Consider the following 22,121-nt stretch of genomic DNA (forward strand, 5'->3'; position numbering starts at 1 on the left):
GCAGTAGTTTGCCAACACTTTTTTACATCATGCTTCTTGAACTTGGTGATACTAAAAGAATATAATTCATCAGGAAAACTGAGTTTAAAAATCTTTACTGGATGTTCTGCATTTTATTAGACTAATGAGAGAATGTTCAGCCATACAATGCGAGTCTAGAGATTGTATCCTAATGCTCTATAAGTAATGTGCATCATAGCTTCTCCTTTCTCGAATTTTAAAATTCTATAACCTACACGGATTTCTTTTAAAAAGGCAGAAGGTAGGCACATAGTAAAGATACTTCCAATTCCCCCCAAATCCTCATTCAAATGGGAAAATCTCAGGTGATTTGGTACTTGGCAGTCACCCTAGCTCCCGATGACAGTCGTCAATGCTCGGCTTCCCTCTCCCTTCCAACCCTGCACCTTCATCCCCACCAACTCCACAACCTTGGCTCCTAAGACCTTGCTCAAAGGGAGGAATGCAAGGATGGATCATGGGCCAAAGCTGGCCTCCCATGTGCAGGTTGCCGGGGAAGCTTCTGAGCAGGTGCGTCAAGAAAAGAAATAGCTGCCTGGGCATCTTCTGCTCATCCCGACTTTCTGTATGTAGTTGAAACCACCTCTTGAAAATACTATGTAATTGGTTTCTTCTTTGCTCATGAAACATTTGCTTTGCCTGAAGGATCTGATGGTTTTCCACACTTGTGAACACTTAACATGGTTTTCCACACTTGCGAACACTTAACATGGTTTTGAGATTTTGGTTATTGTTGTTGGCAACACCAAAACATACCTAAGTGATTCCACCAAAGACAGGCAAGAATAAAGTTCTCGTCATTAGCCCTGATAAATACTACCCATAACTACAGTTTCTAACAATTACCCTTCTAGCCCATTTATCAACTACAATTTAATATTGTTAAAATTTCCACAAAACTTAATGTTGGTAGGACTTCACTTCTTAGTGTTAGGGCAAATATTCTCAAATCATTAATATACCGTTTTTTAGTATATGAGGCAATGGTGAGATTCCCCATGCCCAATAACTTAAAGATAGAGAAAATAATGTAGTCATTTTAGAGTTAAATTGGCAAAACACTAACAAAATCATACTCTTTGTGACCGTCCATCTGTGACAATTAACTAAGAACTTTTCTGTAAGCCTGTGTCTCCCTATCCAGGATTCTTGTCAGAATGGGGGTAACTCAGGGAGCCAGGCTAAGTAAGATAAGACTGCATTTTAGTACGCAGCAACTTAATCAACTGCCCTGTACTTATTTGAGTGAGGGCTATCCAGTTTACTGAGTGTTTACCAATTTGTAAATATTTCTTTATGTTCCTTTGTTGGCAATAGGGTGGGTGACCTTTCTCCCCACCAAATTCTAACACCAACAGTGGCAGGGATAAGTGGAAAGCCTGCCCGTGCCCTCAGAGAGCAGGGCTGCCCCCAGATACACATTCAAGGTGGCATTTGCTGTTTTGGATGCATTGAGGTCCAGGGTCTGGCTCTCAAAATTACAGGCTGATGTTTTGTCACACAGATTGTGTGGATATTGGGAATTCACAATAACCACACTCAGAGAGACTGCTGGATTAACTCAATAAAAGTGCTGAAATGTTTGGAGTGGCAGGTCAGTACTCTTTCCTGGAAGACAAACTACTTGGGAAGTCACATTTTCATAAAGTTTGGTGAACCAAAACCAGAACAAAGGGAATTCATTATCGAGCAGGAGTGTTTCGTAGTGTTGGGGCATCATAATTTACATCTCTATAAATGTTCATATCTGTTGGAAATGTAGACCCCTTCCAGGATGAACAGGTACTACTCACCTAAATTGTGCTTGAGTGGGTACAGTTTATGTTTTCAATCTGTGGGTTAGTGGTTCCCAAGCCTGAATGAGCAGCAGAATGTCTTACTGAGCTTTGAAAAGTTAAATTCTTTAATCTCCCATGTCCTTTCTACCCCAAGATCAAATGAATTATAATGGGGGTGACCCAGAATTCTTGTTTAGGGGATTCTGATACAGATAGCCTTAACATTTGGTAACACAGGTTCCCTGATTCAGACAGACTTGAATCAGAATTCTGGATCTGTCACTTAGAAAAAGCAACTTGGGGGAGTGAAATAATCTCTCAGAGCCTCTTGTTTCTTCATCTGTAAAATGGGTATGATAATGCCTGCCTAACCAGGATGTTGGAAGAATTAAATGAGAATTTTAAACCAAGGCTGGCTAAACATTCAGGAAGCTAGAGAGCTGTTTGCTGTCTTCCCCCAAATGGGGTTTGACACAATTGGTTAGGTTGTTGCTTATTAAATTATATTCCTGTTGTAGCCCAGGATCTCTGAGCCCTGAGAAATTTCCTACTCATTCTGACTGGAGTCTAAGTTATACAGATACATGATTGCAGACAAATTCTTGGGTTGGTTCTCAGAAGTGGTTGTGTGGGCTTTACTAGTTTAATATCCCAAAGGCAGTCTTCTTTCCCCTATTCCCAAGTTCTTGGGGGTAGGTGTCTCCTAAATGCTCCCAAAATATAGATGAAAAACATCTTTTTGTCTATTTTTATCCCAAAACACTCAAAGCTCTATCAGTGGGGTGAGTATTTCAAAAGAAAACAAGTCTCATCAGAGTCATATTTTGAGAAAATGTTAATGTGCAACTTGTGATGATTGTTAGAAACGTTAGTTTCAAATAATGGGCAAAAGGTATATATGACCATTTTGTATTGTTCTTTTGATGCATGTACAGAACAGAAGTTGGTGGGAGAAAACAGGATAAATGGTGTCGTAAAGAAACATACAGGGCAATGCCCTTCCTCATGCCAGATAACTCCCACTAATAGCTTAAAAGTGTAAGAGCAACTCGCTTAAGTAGCCTCATTTACTAAAGGAGAGTCCCTTCAATCCTGAAGGGACTCTAATTCACTGAATGACAACATGGGTACAACCCATGCTTCCTCAGGTTTCACAAGCCTGGGGGTTGTAAATGCTATGACCCTAAAAGAAAGAAACTCCACCTCAGCGGATGGTCCCATCCACTCCCATGGGACTTCCACGTGCATCAGGGTACCCTTAGGGCATTTCTGGGAGAGCCCCTGAGTCCTCACATGGCCAAGGACAAGGCCTGGCAGTGGCCGTGTGGCCTGGGCCCTCTCACAGCCCCTTCTTGCCTTACGCCCCTTTGGCCTTGTCTGCTGCTGCTGGACGTCGGGTCCACTGTGTGCTCCCACCAGAGACCAGCCTCTGGCCGTTTGTGCCACACGTTTTGGCTGCTACTGAAACTGGGAAGTCATCTTGATGGCAGACGAGGCTGAGAAGGCTGGCGTCCTTCAGGGGCTAAATCCAATCTGTGTTCCATGTGCAAACAAAAGAATCTCTCCTCCAGCTTTGGTGTTGAACTTCAGAACATGAGTGGAAAACATTGCTCTAAATGCCCTTCCAGAGGGTTTGGTGGAAACAATCCTTTCAGTATCTATCACAGCACCATTCTCCCATTCCCCACCTCCTCAGGACCCAGGCTTAAGTCCACGGTACCAGAGACAAGTGCTGCCCTCTTCTCAGTAGCTACACAGCATTGTAAATCAACTATACTCTAATATAAAATAAAAATTAAAATTTTAAAAAAGGATAAAATAATGTTTTGCAGTGATTTCGGAGGGGATGGAATTAGTCAGGACTGTGAACCTTACATGGTATAATTGCGTTTCACATCCTGAAGGCAACAGGAATGGCAGTTATAAATGTGGGAACGGTGATGCTTCTATCATTTTTAGCTCTTAGGGCAGCCTGATGGATGAAAGGGGGTACTGGAGGTCTTGGGCCAAAATTGGCAGAGAATCAGAAAATATTTTAACGCTTACCTTCCCATTAGGGTATGTACTACATGTTGTTATCAATATTTGATTTAGCTACACGCAACAAAATTCCATTATTTGTATTTATGACATAGATGATGATTTATTACTTTCATATACATCCTGTCATTTGATCCATGCAAGACAAGTAGCACTTTTTTCATTTGTTGGATGAGGAAGTTAAAGCCCAGCGTAGTCTGTGTTAGAAGATGGTGCTGCAGCAGGGACACAGAAGTCACGAATTCCTGATCCTCAAGATGTGCCTGTCACCTGGGAACCACCCAGGGCTTGAGAGGGAACAGAGGGACCTACACATCCCCTCCTTGTAAGAAATCTCTTCTCTGCTCCGCTCCCCAAGACACACACTTTATAGTAACGCAGTCCCAGAGAGTAAACATTTGAAAGAAATTCTCATTCATATCACCTGAAATATAAACAAAATCAGATTAGTTTACTTTTCTGAACCCATATATGCGAGTACTCTTAAATCATACAAATACAAATATCTCATATTGAATAGTCTTATTAAAATTCAGTTACTATATACATCAATCCTTTTTTTCCCCACACCTCTTTATCTACCTCCCCAGGGCTATTCCACGTCTGCTAAATAGGTACAATCCCACAGGAAAGTGACACCACAGAAAGGGCAGAGTCTTTTCCCAGTACCCTTGGGACAGCTGCCAATAAGAGCTGCAGCTTAGGGAAGACCCCAGGGAAAATAGACACAGTGACAGACTGGCTGACTGTGACCCAAGAGGTTTGCTTTCAGCTTAACAAGTTCTCAAGGAATTCTAGAGGTCAAATCTCTGCACCTCTATGTGACCCAACATCATGACATTAACAAAATAAGTATAAATTTAAACAAAAAATCATCCAAGCCATTTGGCCTTCTATCTCCATCCCACTAACAAGTCCCACTTAACTCGTACAAAGACACAATTATTACTCATGAAACATTGTTTTTGTCTAAATTCTTTAAGGTGACTAAAGCAAAGCTCGTAACGTATGTCAAACCTATTTCTGTGAACTGCTGTACAGAGTTTATTTTTTTTTATTGACTCAACTTCTTTAGAAAGTAAAATGAAATACAAACCAATGCTCTCCTAAGTACACAAACCCATGAGATCATGCTTCCACTCCTTACTGTGGTTAGATGGGGGAAGGGAGATAAGAGGACAGAAAAAGAGCAGGCAAGAGAGAACAAGGAAACAGTGAGCAAGAGTAAAGTCGCTGATAAGAGTGCAAACGTGAGGTCACATCCTGCCCTTCATGTAAGCTTCAAATTTTTCATTAAGTTATCTAATAATTAGTTAGTCCCTCCCTAAATTCTAAGATAATCGCCTATATTATATAATGAGAAAAGTCTACCGAAGTGAAATTATTCTTTGGGTATAAGAGCTTAGGGAGGACCCCATGCTTCGAAGGGCCTGCACTTGGTTTAATGCTCTACTGTTTTGATATTTCCGTTCTTAAGAATTTGTGAACGAGGGGCCCTGTATTTTCATTTTACACTGGGTCCCACAAACTGTATAGCTGCTCCTGGACATCATGTAAAGCGACAGCCTTGCTACCTCCATTTAAAAAAAAGTGTATGTGTGTGCCATCCTTGAAAAGAAATCGTGTTAGAGTATTTTCCAAAAGGAAGTATTCTTATATTTAGAACCTATAATCTTCTGAATTTACCAGCTTCTACGTTTGACGTACTGTATTTTATATTATTTTTAATCAAAATTTTCTCTTCACCCAGTTTTAGAGGGTGAAGAGAAAATGCATGGGAAAAAAACATGTAAATGAAAACTATTTTTCATTATGAATAACTGTGAAGATTACAAGAATGGCAGTTATAAATATGCAAACACAAGTGCAGCTAGCATTTACACTTTTGGGGGCAGTCTGGGGAGGAATGGGTACTGAGAGGTCCTGGGTCGAAGGGAGCCTGGCATCGAAAAATAACTTAAGGAAATTCCCTACATTTATCAAATCGATTAAGGTTTGACTTCAGCGTCTTTCCCCAAACCAACTTTCTCACTCCCAATTCCCATATTTATTTCTAGATCTTTCATAATTGGAGATTGTGCGTGTAATGTCAGCTACTCACTGTGAGAATTGTTCCTTGTGCAAGCTTCTTCATCCTCTTGCTTGGTTGGTGCTAGCTGGGAGATGCAAGCAGCTGTGTAGTCAAGATGTTGCCATCTTCTCAGAGACTACTTTTATTATTCCAAGCATTTTTTTGGCTCCAAATGTTATGGGTTGACCATCCTAAAAATGATATGTTGGAGTCATAATGCCCAGAACATTAGGATGTGGCCTTATTGGGAGACAGTTTTTATACAGGTAATCAAATTAAAATGAGGTCATTAGGATGGGCCCTAATCCAATGACTGGTGTCTTTATAAAAAGGGGAAACTTGGACCCAAAGACAGACATGCATAGAGGGACAAATGCCGTGAAAAGACACAGGGAGAAGACCATCTACAACCCCAAGAGAGGCCTAGAACAGATCTGTCCCTCAGAGCCCTCCAGAAAGAACCAACCCTGCCAACACCTTGATTTTGGACCTCCTCCAGAACTGTGAGACAATACAGTTCTGTTCTTTAAGCCACCTACTTTTGGCACTTTGAACAGCAGCCCTGACAAACTAAACATCAAGTATCTCAAATTTTAAAGGGCATACTTTGTGTTATCCTAGGATGCTGGTTCTCGGTTCTGGCATCTCAGCACTGGCATCTCAGCACACTGGTGCATGACGGTGGTTTGTTAGGTTTATTATATATTGTTATTCTAATTAATAATAGTTGAAGTGATAAAATATTTTTTAAAATTTTCTTCTCTTATGTATAAGAATTGGTTAAAATTCTCCCTGTAATAAAATCCAGGAGGACTCTTACCCATTTAAATTCTGATATGCTTCCTGGAATGCCATAGAAATAGATGGAAATATAATTAACATGCTTGCAATTGCAAACCACCTTGGGTATGCTCAGTGAAGTGTTTAGCACATGTGACTGTCATCTGCCCTGCAAATATACAGAAAAAAAAAATGCCACTGCTCTCCATAAGACCAACTTTCAAACTCTTAGTCACAATCTACCCATTTTGAAAGAAGTTGCTTCACCTGGGATTCCATTTCCTGAATGACTGGTGTATTGTTTTTAGGACATTATTTCTCTCTCCTACATTATCATTATGGAATTTGCACCAACACAAAGTGTATCTACATGATGTTACTAGGCTATGGTAATCAGAAAGGGAGAAATTTATCCTAACCAATACTGCATAACTATGTTGGATGCATTTTACTAAATTAACAAACTTGTTCAGAAGAAAAAACTCATAGTCAGATACCAGCCATCATTGTTGGTAAAATTCAATAAATTTTCATCAAACAGCTTAAACATAACTTTATATTTTCTGGGTCAATGCTGAGTCATTAATTATTATTTTATATGTGTTTTCCAGTCAGTTTAGATTGATCATAACTAGATATTTAGGAGCTTATGTGATTTTTTTTAAGTACTTACCAGTGGGATTAATTTAAATGTCAAAAAAGTAAAGTAAGTAAAATCATTGTAATGAGGATCCCCCTCCAAACGACAATCGCTAATGGAATTTCATTATTCTCCTCTAGTGTTGAAGATACTCCTGAGGGTTACTTTAAATAGTCATTTCTCAACTTTTTTGACTTAAGAATCACATTCATGGCAACATCTAATGTTCTGAACCCTCTTAGCATCTTTTAGTCTTTTCATCATTTTTGCAGGTATTGAATAAGAAATGGTTTTAAGAAAAATCTTTTACTTAATATATATGATTAAAAGATATAAGATCTTTTACTTTAGATATAGATAGAAGTATAACTGAAAAAATAAATTTCACTTTACTGTAATTTTTAGTAATATCCATATTCTATGAAAGCAAATTGCTATCAACAAAACAAAGATCACCTACTGAATTGGAGAAGATATTTGCGAACAATATATCTGATAAGTGGCTAATATCCAAAATATACAAAGAACTCATACAACTCAGCATCACAAAACAAAAACAACTCTATTAGAAAATGGGCAGAGAATCTGAATAGACATTTTTCCAAAGAAGACATACAGATAGCCAACAGGCACGTGAAAAGATACTCAACATCACTAATAATCAGGGAAATGCAAATCAAAGCCACAATGAGGTATCACCTCATACCTGTCAGAATGGGTATCATCAAAAAGACAACAAGTAACAAGTGTTGAAGAGGATGTGAAAAAAAGGGAACCGAACCCTCATGTACTGTTGGTGGGAATGTAAATTGGTGCAGCCACTATACAAAACAGTATGGAAATTCCTCAAAAAAATAAAAATAGAATTACCATATGATCCAACATTTCCACTCCTGGGCATTTATCTGAAGAAAACAAAAATACTAATTAGAAAGGATATATGCACCCCTATGTTCACTGCAGCATTATTTACAATAGCCAAGATATGGAAGCAACCAAAGTGCACATCAATAGACAAATGGATAAAGAAGATGTCGTATATATGTACACTGGAATATTATTCATCCATAAAAAGAATGAAATATTGCCATTTGCAACAGCATGGATAGACCTAGAGGGAATTATGCTGAATGAAATAAGTCAGAGAAAGACAAACACTGTAGACTTTCACTTATGTGAAATCTACAAAACAAAACAAATGAACATACATAAAACAGAAATAGAGTTTTAAATACAGAGGATAAACAGGTGGTTGCCAGAGGAGAGGGGGTTAGGGGGAGGGAAGCAATAGGTAAGGGAGACGGAGGATTATTTTCCAGTTGCAAAATAAATGAATCATGGGGATGAAATATACAGTATGGGGAATATAGTCAACAACTAAGTAATGTTTTTGTATGGTAAAATTCGTAACTAGAGAATTATCGTGGTGATCATTCTGAAATCTACAGAAAAAAATCACTACGTTGTGTAACAGGAATTAACATAGTGTTGTAGGGTCAATTATACTCCAAAACCGAAAAACAAATAAACTCATAGGAAAAGAGATCGGATATGTGATTACTAGAGGCAGGGCAGGGTACACTGGAGGAAGGCAGTCAAAGGTACCACAAACTTCCAGTTGTAAGTAAATACTAGGGTGTAATGTACAACGTGATAAATATAGTGAGCACTGATGTATGTTATGTTTGAAAGTTGTTAGGAGAGTAAATTCCAAGAGCTCTCATCACACACAATTATTTTTCTATTTCTTCAACTTTGTATCTATGTGAGATGATCGATGTCCACTAAACTTATTGTGATGATCATTTCATGATTTATGTACGTCAAATTATGCTGTAAACCTGAAACTTACACAGTGCTGTATGTCAATTATATCTCCATAAAACTGGAAGAAAAACAGCGAATTGCAACTTTTCACACTGACCATGTGAAGGCACACAATTTAATTTACTTGAAATAAATTATTTCATAAAAAATACATTTCGGACAAACTTTCAAATGACAGATGATGCTGGTTTAGTGACAATACATACGAAAATGTAGGTTGAAATTTAACATGTTTTAGCAATCAAAAATAGACCAAATTTGCTTTCATAACTGTTACGAATTCAACTGAGAATTTTTTTTTAATTTTGGAAGTTTATATTTATGCTTTGCATTTAAAATACCATATGAGAGAGAAGGTTTTAAAGTGCTATGGTGAGCATTTCTTTACATATAGCCCATTTTGATGTGGCTAGTCTTTATTCCCAATAAATGAAAATCTAAATTGGATATAACAATAATATATTTTGCTTTAAAAATGTCTTTTGGAAGTTGTAGAGCCATCTTCATATTCTACAAAAGGTTTATTCTAACTTACAGATAAGGCAAAGATCACTGATGCAAATGTATAGAATTGGTATTACCTTTATGTCTGTCCTTAACTTTTATGTTCCAAGATCAAAGTTCTTGAGCTTTTTGTCTTTCAGCAATGGTCAGTTGTAAGTCTAAACAATTAGTGTCAATGAATAAAGGGCACTGAAAGCTGTACAATTGTAAATGGAAGCAGAGGTGTTTAGCTGAGTCCTGGTTATGCACATCAGAGCTCTCCTGATACCTTATCCCAGCTGTTTAGGAGACTCCTGGAGGTTCTCCTGCTGTCATGTTGTAAAGGGAAAAAATATTAAAATATTATTTAAGATTGGATTAAGATGGCTGTCTGGGTGTAGATGCATCTATTCCCTTCCCTCCTCAAATACCTTGGAATGAAGAAAAAAAAAATCTGTATATTTAAAAGGAAAACTTATTAACTGAACTGTTAGAAAATAATCTTCCTAGCATACTAGGTAGTCTTAAGAAGTTTCTGAAATAGAGAAATCAAACAGGATTGGAATGACAGAGACACAAGACTGGAGGGCATCATAGCCCAATACACTGCAAGGGTTGATTGGCCAGTGGCTTTGGGAATGCTCAGAATTGAAAATCCAGTCAATAAAGAGAGCAGGAGGGTTCCCAGGGGTGATGGAAAGGATCATCATTTGTGTTAGTCTTTGTAGGAGCAGTAGAGTTTTCCCCTGGGCTAAAACAATGAGAATGAGCAGAGGACACAGGAGAGTTGGTGCTCTAGGTAGCCAGTGATCCCAGGAAGAAACAAAGCCGCAACACCCAGAGGAAGGGTCCTCAGAATATCCCAGCAAGACATGCTATGCCGGCCATAATCACCACCAGCGTCAGTGTTATAAGCAGCGGGCGTTCACCAGTAAATGAACCAGCTCTCAGGTACCCACATGAAACGGGAGGCCGAACCTTATCATCCTTAAAGCAGGAGGTAATGTGTGCTAGTATCTAACGTTGGTAAACCAAGAAACAAAGCCAAAAGCCTATTATTTAAAGTTATGGTGGAAAGTACCAGAAAAACTAAGAACCCAAACATTGAAAAGGGACATGACAGTGGTTCTGGACTGGGAGCGGGTGAGGCAAGAGGCTGTTTTTCATTCTGTAAAGTTTAATCTTTGTTTCTGTTTTTCTTCCTGTTTTACAATATACATTATTGTAAACTAATGAGTTATTAACAATGTAATTCTAAGAATATTCATTTTCTTTGATTGGTGTGACATTTTAAAACCAACCATCAGGCATGTATAAAATGAAAGAAATTCAATAAAGATATTTCCATTAAAATAGCAGCAGAACTTCAAAATACCTTGGAGAGGATATTATAAAAAAATAAGCAGGCTCGGTGCCACGGGCCTGGGGGAGACGCTGTTGGTGAAACGCTTGCCGACGATCCTCCCGCGCCGGGCAGGGGGGATGGGGATCGGGGGGCGCTGGCGGTGAGCAGGGCGGGGGGCGCCCAGGGCGGGGTCCGCCAGTGCTCCCTCCTTGGCCCCGCTCCGAGACCTTTGTTGTTGTTTTTTAACACCTTTATTGGAGTATAATTGCTTTACAATGGTGTGTTAGCTTCTGCTGTATAACAAAGTGAAACAGCTATACATATACATATATCCCCATATCTCTTCCCTCGTGCGTCTCCCTCCCTCCCACCCTCCCTATCCCACCCCTCTAGGTGGTCACAAAGCACCAAGCTGATCTCCCTGTGCTATGCGGCTGCTTCCCACTAGCTATCTGTTTTACATTTGGTAGTGTATATATGTCCATGCCACTCTCTCACTTCGTCCCAGCTTAACCTTCCCCCTCCCCGTGTCCTCAAGTCCATTCTCTATGTCTGCGTCTTTATTCCTGTCCTGCCCCTAGGTTCATCAGAACCTTTTTTTTTTCTTTTTTTAGATTCCATATATATGTGTTAGCATATGGTATTTGTTTTTCTCTTTCTGACTTACTTCACTCTGTATGACAGACTCTAGGTCCATCCACCTCACTACGGAGACCTTGACTGCCTTGCACAGCTGAGGTCCCGGGATGGGAAGGGCGACCTGGGTGATCCTCCCCCGACGCGGCCCACGGTGGGTACCAACTTAACGGACATTGTGGCTCAGAGAAAGATCACCATCCGGGAGCTGGGGGGTGGATCATGGGCCCCATCTGGTCCAGTTACTATGGAAACTGTCATTCTCTCCTGTTCATGGTGGACGCCTCTAACCCCACCCAGCTCTCTGCATCATGTGCGCAGCTCCTGGGTCTCCTTTCCACAGAACAACTTGAAGAAGCATCGGTTCTGATTCTCTTCAATAAAATTGACCTGCCCTGTTACATGACCATAGAAGAGATGAAGTCGTTAATCAGGCTCCCGGACCTCATTGCTTGTGCCAAGCGGAATATCACCACGTAGAAATCAGTGCCCGGAAAGGCACTGGCTTGTCAGAAGTGCTGCGCTGGCTCGAGGACACCCACAGAACTAATGGTTGACTGCAGGGCGGAGAAGCGTGGCTGGCCGGCTCTGTGGCAAGAAGGCAGAAGCAGCACTGCTTGGCCTCTGGCTATCTGTTGCTTTTATAAGGGCAGAATAAGCCCTAGAAGATGGGGTTCTGTGCTGAGTTGCAGTGATGGGTAAACTGAGGCACCCAGGTTATAGAAACTCCTGACATCTGCCCTCTGGCTCCAGCGCTGGGAGAGGAGGACAGGCCTGCCGGGTGGCCTGTGTCCTACACCACCCTGGGATGGTTCTAGGGGATTTGTTCCCCTCCCCCCAGGAGAGCTGCTCTCTCAACTCTGACACAAGCTCCAACTGTTGAGTTTCTGATACCGTGACAGTATAAGGAAGCTTGTGGGAAAACATCTATTGCTTGGTGCGTTTGTGTCCTAGGGCCTCTGTAACAAATCACCACAAATGGTGGCTTGCAGCAGCATAAACTTACGTTCACGGTGCTGGAAGCCAGAAGTGTGGAGTCTCTGAGGGGGAATCCGTTCCCTGCTTCTAGTGGCTGCTGGTGCCGCTTGGTGTTGTTGGCTTGTGGCTCGGCGGACTTGAATCTCTGCCTCTGTCTTCACGTGGTCTTCTCTCCTCTTTTTATAAGGAGGATGTAGGGCCCACCCTAAATCCAAGGTGATCTCATCTCAAGATCCACAGTTACATGTGCAAAGATCTTTTTTCCAAAGAAGGTCACCTTTGCGTGTTCCGGGGGTTACAACTTGGACATATCTTTTGGTGCCACTATTAAACCTACTGCAGTCTGGTAAGAAAAAAATAAAATAAAATAAGCACACCTATTCAATGAAATCTATAATACTTAAGAGCATAAAAATTAGGCTTGAATGTATTGGGGAAAATCCACATTACTCGATGAGAATAAGCAATCATAAGATATCAGTTTTGCCACGAGTGATCTAAAAAATTAATAAAAACTCCATGGGAGTTTTTAGAAAATGAAACTTGAAGGTGCTTCTTGATTTCATCTGATAGAGGTTTACAAGAATATGTGTTTCCCCTAAAAAGTAGCAACGAAGGGGACTTGCCTTACAGAGGGAAAACATACAATAAAATTATAATAACTATGAGTCATAGGTAAGGGCACATAAATAGGTAAGTAGGCCAACAGAACAAAATAAAGTCCAATAACAGGCCCAAATATGATTATTACTTCAATGATCAAAGTGGCCTTTCTCATCATTGGAGAAAAGACAGACCATTCTATAACTTATGTTGGAACAATTGCCTATCGATTGTTCAAAAAGAAAGTTCTCCCTCACACCATATATAAAAATATATCACGTATGGATTAAAACCTACTTTTACAAATAAAATTATAAAAGCTTTAGAAGACAATATAAGAGAATTTATTTTTCTTTTGGTGGGAAAAGCCTTACCTAAATCCCAGGAATCAAAAAGGAAAACACGAAGCTGTCAACTTACATGTATGTTCAGGAAAGGGAGTAAGTTTGAGGTAGGAGGTGAGGAATATATACTGCATATTTTTGTATTATTTGAATCTTGTACAATCATGTTAACTTAATATATTATCTATGTTATTTACTTTAAAAATAAAGAATCAGTAATATCTCATAACTAGCAGCTTCTCACAATTTCTTGTGTATACCAATCTCAGTCTACCTTCGGGAACCCTGACTGGAAACCATTGAGTTATGCCACCTAAACCCCCTCTACCAATGGCATTAGCCCTGCTCCCTGGAGCAAGGTGCAGGCAGGTGAAGGAATGACCAGAAGCTGCTTACATTTAGCTTCATCTTGAATTTGTTTCTTACTCACATGATAGATCACATCATTAGGGATCTGCTTACCCAAAAAGATAGTTTTGCAAGGAACTTACCTGGTTACTAGCATTACTGTTACATAGAATTTGCAAGTTGATAAATTTCTTTTTGGCTCCTTTTAACTCCTTTGTTTGTTTTCTTGAAACTTCTCCCTACCTCCTATAAAGTTATCTTTTTACAATTTCTAGACTCTCAATGCCCCTATATAACATTTTCACTCCTCACAGATGAACCCAACCCAATTTTGCCTTCCCTAAAGGTTTCAACTTTCCCATTTTCTTAGTTCTGTCTGTTTTCACAATTACATTAAAATCTTTTGTAAAAGAAGTAATGACCAATAAGGTGAAAAAACTGACACATGTCTCTCACTGATATTTACATTAAAAAATGGAATCTGTTACCCCTAATAAAACCTATAATTAATGGGCTATATGGAAAAATCTTGTCAAGGCAGTATTTCTCTCATTTCTTTCCCCCTTTTTCTTATAACAATATTTAAGCAACATTTAAAAAAAAAGAAAGTTCAGCACCTTGCCAACGTGCATCTGAAAGACTTTTAACTCTTACTTAGATTGAGCCTTGATTATGTGCTTAAATACTGCTACGGTGACTTGAACAGAGGAAGAATGAGATTCAACTGAGCTGCGTGTACTTTTTCTTTTGTGCTTTATGAACACCCAGGTGTTTGAGAAACTGATTATTAATGCGTTTCATCATCTGGTCTAGCAATTCTTCAGAAATCCAAGATCTGTCGACAAACCTACAACTTTCAAAGTTGGCTTTTCTCTGATTTAAAATGCCTTAATCTGATATTTTACATTTAAAAATGGCTGTTGTTTTTTGAAACTCTAAGATAAAACTGTGCCTTTTTTGAGTAGTCCTATTCTATTCTTGGTCCCTGGTAGGAAGAGTTGCATCTCTAACAGCTTTCCTTTTATGGGCTCCTAAAGTAATTCTGAAATGAGCAAGTTTTCTGCATTTCATTGGTTATTAACTGCATCTAACCAATTGCAAGAGATCGACTTTCTTGGATCTCAGCCCCTCAACACAGCTTTTGCTGTATTTTGCCATGAGTTCTGAAGGGAGCTAACAACAATGCGTGTAAAATTCTTAGCTCACTGTCTGAAACATAATAGCTGCTAAAATATTATTGATTCTTACTGCTCCTTTGCATGGCATAATCACCACCAAAGCAGCACTTACAATAATAGTAAACATATATTGAATGTTTATAAATGACACAGTACGGTGTTAAGCACCTTCCAGGGGATTAGCTAATGAAATAGATATAACCTTATTATCCTCCTTTTACAGATGAGAAAACTAAGGCTTTGAGAGTTTATTCAAGTTTAATCAGTGGAAGAACTGGGATGGAAGCCAGTTGCCTCCATAGCCGGGGCTCCTCAGCGAGGAATAAGATCAAGGATCCCTTTACTAGCCTAAAGTCATTATGGTGCAGAAGATGCACAGAAAACATCAAAAAATGAGCTATTAGGGAACTAATTTCTCCATAGAGTGTAACATTCTATATTTGCCTTCTAGTTTTTGCTACTACCATTCACCATAATGTTGCCTCTAACTGCAGTGCATCTCCTTTTCTGTGGCCAGTCTTTGAATTACGAATTTTCTCAGTTTTCAATAGAGTAAGAATTCAGCTTTGTGAGACATGGGGAATTAAATAAATGAAAGAGGATTTACTGAGGTCAGTTGCAATAGATTGCTCTTCAGTGTTCTTCAGAATCATCAGTCCTGCTTAGAATCAAATGCAGCCCATGGACTTCCATTGCTGCCCAGAGTTAGCGTCTTATCACTCTGCTGAACTCCTTTCAATTTCTACACTTGAAGTCATTGGTCTCACTTAGTTCCTCAGCTTGATTTCCTCCTGCTGTTGAAGGCTGCTGAATAGCTGTCTGGAAAGCCATTATCAGCAGCTGTCTCTCCCCTGCCAAGGAAAGGCTTTAACAGTGAAAAGCTGCACACTGCTTCAGATTGCATGCATGTGTGATTTTCATAAATTGAATTGAAATGATTCAGAAAGAAAAAATGATTGAGAGGTGGTGCAACGGTGACACAATATCCCCGTGAGGACTATGAAGTGATATCCCAAGCATGCTGTTCATTCTTGTTTCTACAACTACAGGATAATATTTATCTGGCTTTTACATAGTCTATCAAGTGACAGGAGAAAGCCTAAGTAAGATGCTGAGAAAGCCTCTGCTGTATGTATTAAGCTGCAACACTTTTTCTCTCTGGTATTTATTTACTAAATCACAGATGCTCAAAAGAAAAAGGACCTTGAGGTGTCTATTTGCCTTTTTGTCTTAAGCACTGATCTCTTAAAATAATTCTGCAACCTCTCTCATTTATCTATGTCAGTATTTACTACAGGGCTTATTGTCATTTTTCATTAAGAAATATGAGGTACGTTTTCAAACATAAATACTTTAAATAGTCAATACTGCACTTCCCTTCTACTGACAGCCCCAACCAATAAAGGACCAGAATCTCACGACTGTCTGGTTCTCCTGTTACTGAGAGCTCATCAGAAAATGATAGCATCTGGTAATTGTCTTTGAGTAGAAATTTAATTAATAGAGTATCTACAATTGACACCAAATGGAAAATAACTTTGAGGAAAAGTATGAAGTAGGGGGAACACATGATTTCTTCTTTCTTGATCAAATAAATCCTGTTCTTCATTTAAAAAAAAAAATAGGAGTTGTTCTACCTTCCGTCAGGATCATTCCAATTTTAAGGTTATTAATGTCCATCACTGGCAGATAGTACTATTTTCTATTAAACTAATGGTCATTGTCTACTTGGAGACTCCTCTTGAAATTATTCCTTAATGCCTACTTCATGAAAGGTAGATCTAAAGAAGGCTTTTTACGCAGACATAGAGAATGGACTTGAGGACACGGGGAGGGGGAAGGTTAAGCTGGGACGAAGTGAGAGAGTGGCATGGACATATATACACTGACAAATGTAAAACAGATAGCTAGTGGGAAGCAGCTGCATAGCACAAGGAGATCAGCTCGGTGCTTTGTGACCACCTAGAGGGGTGGGCTAGGGAGGGGGGGAGGGAGACGCAAGAGGGAGGAGATGTGGGGATATATGTATAGCTGATTCACTTTGTTATAAAGCAGAAACTAACACATTATTGCAATGCAATTACACTCCAATAAAGATGTTTAAAAAAAATTTTTTTTAAATAAAGAAGGCTTTTTTGTTGTTTTTGGGGCAGACCACCAGGTTTCATGTCTTATTGAATTGAATGTATTGTTTGTGACAACAGATGTAAAGCTAATTAAGCTGTGCTTGACATGGTCCTAGCTTCTTCATCTGCATCATAAAAAGGCTAACCTAGCAGCTGTCTAAATCTATGAAGTCAAAAAAGGATCAAAGCAGAGACACAATTTCCTCTGAACTTGAAATGAAAATGAGTGTGTTTCCGGTGTCTATCAATCTGCCTAAAACCAAGTAAATCATTTCAGAAGAAGCTTTCAGCACTCTATCAAGGTGATGAGGGTAGTGGGGTGGTAAAGTAGAAACACGTTTACAACTTTATTTCTATTGACTAGATAAATAACCTCCATTATTCAAAATGATAAAACCAACCAGAAACAGAAGTTAAGATGTTCATGTATCAATCCACTAGTAGGACTTTAACTCCATCAGAGGAATAGAAGAAAATAAACAAAAATGGGAGGTTAATGTCTCAATGTTATTTAGTTATTTAGATTCGCCTAGTGTTAGGTCACTTATTCCCAGATACTTATGACTAGCTTGTTGCATATCTATTTAGTTTGAATGCAAAATATGCATGAATACACGAAATAGTATTTATGCGCCAAGTAATGTGCAGCATGCTTTACATATACAGTCTCCTTTAATTTGCCCAACAAAATTGTGATGCAATTCTTATTATCACTATTTTAAAGATGAGAAAACTGAGCATTGATAGAATTGAAAAATAACTTCCCAACCATCCAGAACTAGTAAGTAGTGAGTCCAGGATTCAAGTCCTCATCTATTTAATCTAAAGCCCTTATTTTAAATCATTTACAATCATTACCCTAAAGTTCTCTATGTGATAATATAATCTTGGATAAGATGAGAAAAAAAATAGGTTTTAAGACTGTGTGCTCTGAATTTTCTGACACAATATGGTTATGATTTTCTCCATTTGACAAAAAAAGAAGCATTAGCCTAATTATGCTTAGGGCTCAGATAATGAGCATATCTTGATTTAAAATCTACAATATGAACAACTCATGGCAGATATCTCAATCTGACCAGAGAAATCCTTTCTTACTTCTTTTAGTTGGAGGATACTTGATTTACAATGCTGTGTTACTTTCTGCAGTACAGCAAAGTGAGTCAGTTATATATATATATATGTAAAAAATATCGTGTGATATCGCTTATATGGGGAGTCCTCTCTTATTTCTTTTAGTAGTCAATCTCTGTGAATGTGGATTTAAGACATTGAAGCTTTACAATTTTATAAGGCAAAAAAGAAAGAATCCCTACTTTTTTGATAGCAGCTTGGATGAAAAAGGCTAATGAGAGGCTCTAATGTAAGTGTTCTGTAACTTTTTGTGCAATGAATTGCACTATATAGTCTGAGGAAGCCTATGGACCTCTTCTCAGAAGGATGTTTTTAAATGCATAAAATAATCTACATAGGATTACAAAGGAAGCCAACTGTATAGAAATTTAGTTATCAAGAATTTTTAAAAACAATACAGTAATGTATGAATTTCGTTATTATGCATTAAGTAACAAGACCTAGTGGCATGTCTAATAACTACCGCACATTTGAAGCAGGGGTGGATGCAAAAAACTATTGGAAGATCTGTCACTACTGTAATGTTCTATTCCTTTAAGTATTATCTGTACATTTTGATATGAATACTTGACTTAGTCTCAGATTAATCAACACTTCTACCCTCCTCCCAAATAATGTAAGAGTTTTTAGGAAGCTTTAACCACTTATCTTCTGAATTACATGATATTGTTGTCCACTATTTCCATATCACTTTCTAGTTATACCTCCAAAGTTAGTTGTTACTATTTTTGTGGTTTTAAACAATTAATGATTATTTTGATTTTTCCACATGTTGACCATTTAAAAAAATTACCATTATTATTTGCACTTCATTATTTGCTTCTGTGCTCAATTTCCTTCATTCAAAAGTATATCTATTAGTAATTCTCATTAAACTTTACAGGGTCTGTGAATGGTAAACACCACCAGTATCTGCCAAAAATGTTTGCTTCACCCTGAATGCTGAAAGGTATTTTAACTGCATATAGAATTCTAGATTGAGAGTTATTTTCTTTATAATAAATTAAAGATAGTATTCCCTTTGTCTGGTTTTTATTATACAGATAAAGCAAGAATAGGATGGTTTGAAACAAAAAACTTCTTGGTATGAGAAAGAGCTCTTAGAAATTTAAATATGGTAGCTGAAATTTAAACACGCAATGAAGATTTGTACTATCTGCATCAATAAGCTTTCCCTGATGTATTAATTTTCTACCACTGCTGTAATAAATTACCAAAACTTGGTGGCTTAAAACAACACAAATTTATTATTTTAAAGTTCTGGAGGCCAGCTGTCCAACAGGGTCTCATTAGGCTAAAATCACAATGTTGTCAGCCTCCTTTCTGGAGACTCTAGGAGAGGATCAGTTTTCTTGCCTTTTCTAGCTTCTAAAATCCTTCCAGAATCCATTCCCATCACTTGGCTCATGGGTCCCTTCCTCCATCTTTAAAGTCAGCCATGGTGAGTTGAGTCTTTCTCACATTACAACACTCTGACCTCCTCTTCTGCCTCCCTCTTTCATACGTAAGGACTTTTGTAATTACATCGGGCCAACCTAGATAATCCATGATAATCTCCCTAGTTTAAAGTCAGTGGATTAGCAAACTTAATCCCGTCTGTCACCTTCAATTTTAAAGTGTACTGCTTGCAATATCGGAGGGTGTTACCTCTGGAAATATAATAGAATCAAACAATTAGGAGAGGCCACTAGGAAATTAAGTACGGATGCCTCTCCAATGGCACGTATTCTTGGGAGCTATCTGCATTGCCTTAATCACACGACAAAGTCATATATTGAAATTGGAAGCCTTGACTGGAATACCACAACATGTCATGCTGACCACTTTGAAAGTCTTTATTAGCTATAGTTGTTTTGCTCAGTTGGAGCGTCAACTCTTTTACCCTCTCCCATCTGAATTCTACATATCTTTTCAGGCTCAACTTTGGTCCATCTTTACCATAAAACATTTTTGATTGCTTCAACCCCAACGGGCTCTCCCTTTTCCAAATTCCTATCAGACTGTAGTCCATATTTTATTATTTTGCTTCTAATTACTCTATTGTTTACTGTTGTTTCGTCTTCATTGTCATCATCTTTGCTCCCATGTAGTGAGCCCCCACTACGGAATCAGGCTCTGCTCTAAATGCATTTTGAGCACTACTTCAATTCTCATAACTACCCGTCAAGGTAGTTATTATTACCCTCAGTTTGTGGTGGAGAAAATAGACTCAGGAGACAACATCTGGCACCCAGGTTCAGACAACCTGAAAGTGGGGGAACAGGAATTTAAACCCAACCTGCCTGACATGAAACTGGTTCTTCTTACCCTTTTTCTATACTGCTCCAGACAATGTTTGTTTTGTTCTTAGACTATAAGCTCCTCCATGGTAGGGACTCTATTTTTCTGAAACTCCCACAGCATCTAGCACAGACTTAAGCCTAAAGCAGGAGTCCAATGCAAGCATGGAATGGCAGCTTTGGCAAAAACATGGACTTGAAGCAGAATAGAGCCATAAGCAATGCAAATAGCCCCAGCTTTGGTTTATTGCATGAGTGAAGTGATTATACAAGAAGTCGAAGAACCTATTTCAACAGCTTTTATTTTGTGCCTTTGAAGGATGCCCAGTAGGTTAGGAAAATTTGGGGAATTCCCTTTAGTGGTTTTGCAAGGATGACTATGGTAACCTCGGTCAACGAGTCACCTAGCTAAACCTATGGAACCAGAAGAACACCAATGCCTGTAACCACAGGATTTACACAGTTTCAATATCCAACCAGTTGTTGCTAAAATAATTTCAAATAATTCCTCTCAAAGGAGTGCTCTGTGGTTATGCCCAAGTCTCAGTGGGCCTGCTCTCTGCTGCCCTCAGCCAACCCTTCAGGGAAACTGAAGTGCTGGTTCACAGATCCCATCCTGGTATGAAATTCCAGAGCACTTACACTTGTGTTTACTGATAATAATTAAGGATTAAAAAGGGCTCTTCAGTGCACACAGATAATGCATTTTTTAGCCATGCAGAAACATATCATTTCTTAGATCAGAGCATCTTCTAGTATAAAGTGTCCCAAATCTGTGCCTTGCCCAGAGGGGCACAGATGCACCCAAACATATTTTTCAGACATTCATGCACTTTATGTTCATGTGGTTGCAAAAGAACAGACAAAAGCCCTCCTGGAATCTGTGGAAACTGCAAAGATGAGCTCATTCGTGGGCTGCCCCTCAGATACTACTGCTGTAGGTGAATTGGCCAAGCTCAGACTTGGACAAGCAGATAATGTGAAGAAAAGAGGGAAGGTGCCATTGCTGAAAAGCAGGCCCTTGGGCCAAGATAGGGCTTGTAGAAACTCCCAGGCGATGCGGGAAGCCTGTGGGAATACTTCCTGGCCCTGTGTGTACCTCCTGCTTTGTTTCTGAAGAGGGTGTTTGCCACAGGGTAGGTGCTTGTGGGTTGGATGAAGCTGCTTCTCAGCTTACTGGCACAGGGTCCTCCCATAAAATGGGCATATAACTGGGGCTAGAAATATGCAGAATTATAGTTGGTGATGCTTTTGGAGTTTTTCTTATTAAACCCTAGTCTGCCCAGCCCACTTTGTTCTTTTACTCTTTCTATCCAGCTCTGTGGGTCTGGATGTGGTTTTTACATGTGGCAGAATCCCCCACTCTGGCCTCCAGTCTGCTCTCTCCCAGAGTCCTGCCAGGGTGAGACTTAGCACATTTTCCTGTGTCCCATCCGCTCCACACCGTGCCCTGGCTACACCACCAGTCTGACACCAGAGCTTCCCAACCCGTATGCCTCTGCACACCCTG

General features: G+C 39.1%; 1 pseudogene; it reads left to right on the plus strand.

The window, feature by feature from the left end:
• The first annotated feature begins 10,517 nt into the window (after positions 1–10,517).
• Positions 10,518–12,178, plus strand: LOC103018745 (ADP-ribosylation factor-like protein 16; annotated as a pseudogene).
• The last annotated feature ends 9,943 nt before the right edge of the window (positions 12,179–22,121 follow it).

Source organism: Balaenoptera acutorostrata, chromosome 2 (genome assembly GCF_949987535.1).
Source record: "Balaenoptera acutorostrata chromosome 2, mBalAcu1.1, whole genome shotgun sequence".
In the NCBI taxonomy this organism is placed as follows: domain Eukaryota; kingdom Metazoa; phylum Chordata; class Mammalia; order Artiodactyla; family Balaenopteridae; genus Balaenoptera; species Balaenoptera acutorostrata.